General features: G+C 41.8%; 1 long non-coding RNA gene across 1 annotated transcript in view; it reads right to left on the bottom strand.

The window, feature by feature from the left end:
* The window catches only part of LOC104953251 (uncharacterized), a 3965-nt gene extending 3383 nt beyond the window's left edge, over positions 1–582 (bottom strand). The window contains exons 1-2 of the long non-coding RNA XR_799201.1: positions 546–582; positions 389–468 (exon numbers count right to left, since the gene is read on the bottom strand). This is a non-coding gene — a long non-coding RNA (uncharacterized lncRNA). The remainder of the gene's footprint in view (positions 1–388; positions 469–545) is intronic.
* Positions 583–2795: the final 2213 nt, after the last annotated feature.

Raw genomic sequence — 2795 nt, 5'->3', positions numbered from 1 at the left:
ATTTAAACACAGGGTAACAAGACACAGGTGGGAATAATCAGGGGCGGGACTGACGCTGATTAGCACAGGAGACACAGAAGGGGTGACAGGTGAAAATAATCAGGAATTTAGACACACCAGGGAAAACTAACGACAGGAAAACACAGGGAAAAAAAGACCAGACAATATACAGGGAGGAAAACATGACAAGGAGAACAGAAAAACACCCACTCCAAACTTAAAACCGTGAAAATTCTACACACAATTACATTTAACATGTTTCTGCTAGGTTTGCCTTTTACACAAATCCATCCCACTTATTCCCACATGTGACCTGATTTTACAAGTCCCACATTTCCCCAGAATCCCCTCTGTTCATGTGATGAATGTAAGTGTAGATGTACAGTACCTGACACAGAGAGCAGGAAGACAACTAATCCACTCGCTGCTGCAGTTAGACTCATAGCTGCTCCTCTCATTTCTGTGAGACTATAAAACATGTCAGATTAAATAATGTTCACAGGAGGTATACAGAATCATTACATCAATAAACTGTTTCTACTCACAGTGAAGGAGGAACCATGTGTTCAAAGATGCCTTTCCTCTGTCGTCAATGAGCAGAAGGCGGATATCAGGCTGTTAATAGATAGATTTACTTCCTCTTTAGATTATGAATATGCATGATGAGCCAAATGCCAGTTAACATCCCCAGAACTTAAATACATACATAACGAATCAAAGGACAAGACTGAGCTAGGCAGGGCAGGAAAAACTCAATGGTACCCGGTTAACAGAATCAAAAATCAAAAAGGAGGGAAAACACAGAGACAGGAAGCAGACACAGACATGAGACAGGGGGTGAACACTTTTGAAAATAAAACAGGAAAACAGACAGACCGTCACGAAGAGGGAAATAAGTATTTTAGTTTAGGTTTCCTGACCCTTTAAAGCAGACAGTGGAGGGAGCTCTCTGAGTGATGAAGCCTGAATGTGTCTCACTTAAGATCCCCCACTAGAGGACAGTGAAACATCAGATACTGAATCAGGGCCCTGAGACACATTCTAACATCCATCAGTGATTGTTTTGACAAATGTAAATGCATATTTTGATTTTAAAGATGTAATGAGTGAAACCTATTGCCATTTTAGTCTTTTAGCATTAGAGTTAATTTACTGTATAGTAGACTTACACTTCACACCGAGGACCAACATATTTGACATATTGGAAAGCAACTCTTTAATTAAAACGTGTTTTACTTGAATAACGACTCATAATCAGGGCGTTGCACAAGCTTTACCAAATGGACTTTTCTCCAGCACGGACCACTCCTCAACAATATGTCACTTCAACTTTTATTTCAGGTATTTTTGTTCATTGAGCACTGATGAAATGTAAAAGGAAGGGGTAAGGCTGGTCTGGAGGACCTACTGTAATCCAGGCAGGATATAGGAGTGGTGGGTTTAGTGGTGAACTTTCCTTATAGAAGTGCTCTGTATTCTATACTATATTCTCACCTTATTGTTGGCTACCAATGAGACACATATGACTCCAGTGGTCTGCTTAAAGGGGTACTGACCATGTTTAGTAGATGACATTTGTAAACCTAGCCCAGCAGGCACGTGGGCTTGAGTCACTGCCTTTTTTTTTCCTCCAGAGAAAGTTCCCTTTTTTCCCTCTTTTTTTTTATTTTTATGAATTAATATATATCTACTGCTGTTTGCGCACAGTTTCCATTTCCAAAAATATATTGATTGAATACAAGATTAAAATATCAGGTCGGGAGATTAGACTGTGAAGTTCCGATGCTCTATCTGCCCTCCATCCCTCCCTCCACGTCTCGCGCACAGCGGTGCGGACAGTCATCGGCAGTCACTTCAGACAGACAGGTAGCAGCACCTCCCACTTTACTGTCCCATGTTATGCCGGCTTTTCTTGGTTTATTTAGTTAACTAAGGTAGGCTACTAGCTAATGGATAAATTAGCTCAAGGTTTAGCTAAGGCAATTTATCATGGGCATACAGGCTAATGTACAGTACTTAAAGGGAGACACTTAAGGTGAATACAGTAAAATGTGTATCTAATAACGTCATCACAATCGCCACATTGATATGCAAATTAGGCGTTAACTAGGCTTAATTAAAATGCACTAATTTGCATGCAGTTACCAAGGCATTGCAGGTGAAAAGGATAAAACAAAAAAAACACATCACCTCACAACTTCCCCGGATAGTTACTTACGTCAAGTCAGTATTTTCCCCTGAAATGTTATGTTTATGCACCTATCATGCAAAATGCACTCTTGTACGTCTTTTATACATGTGTCCCTGGTGTGTCAGGGAAGTGACCAAGTGTCAGAAAAGAAAACCCTCTCTCTTTTCCTCCATACCCAAATCTCTAAAAACGGGGCTGCAACGGATCTGATACAGACTGATCCAGATTTGAATTATTTCCTATATCACAAAAGGGGTGCTCCGCTTATTGGTCAATTCTCCACCTATCAGGGGAATGAGAGGTTGGGCCACGGCCGGCCTTTGCCGCTCGAAAGCGCTGGAGACGCTGTAGTACATATGCCAGGCCTGTAAGTGGCGTTGTAGTCTGCCACAAAAGCAGCGAAGAAGACTTCCCGCGCATGGTTGCCATGGTTGCCCTTCTGTTTATTCTCTGCTGTGGCTCTTTTTCTCCCTCCCCGAGGCAAGCGTTTGCGCCTCCTGCTTTAAAACAAATGAATAATGACTCTAGAGTCATTATTCATTTGTTTTAAAGCAGGAGGCGCAAACGCTTGCCTCGGGGAGGGAGAAAAAGAGCCACAGCGGAG

The sequence above is a fragment of the Notothenia coriiceps genome, unplaced genomic scaffold, assembly GCF_000735185.1.
Source record: "Notothenia coriiceps isolate Sejong01 unplaced genomic scaffold, NC01 NC01_scaffold00021393, whole genome shotgun sequence".
Classification (NCBI taxonomy): Eukaryota; Metazoa; Chordata; class Actinopteri; order Perciformes; family Nototheniidae; genus Notothenia; species Notothenia coriiceps.
The sequence above is the reverse complement of the archived record's forward strand: the minus strand, read 5'-3'. Positions and strand labels throughout refer to the sequence as shown.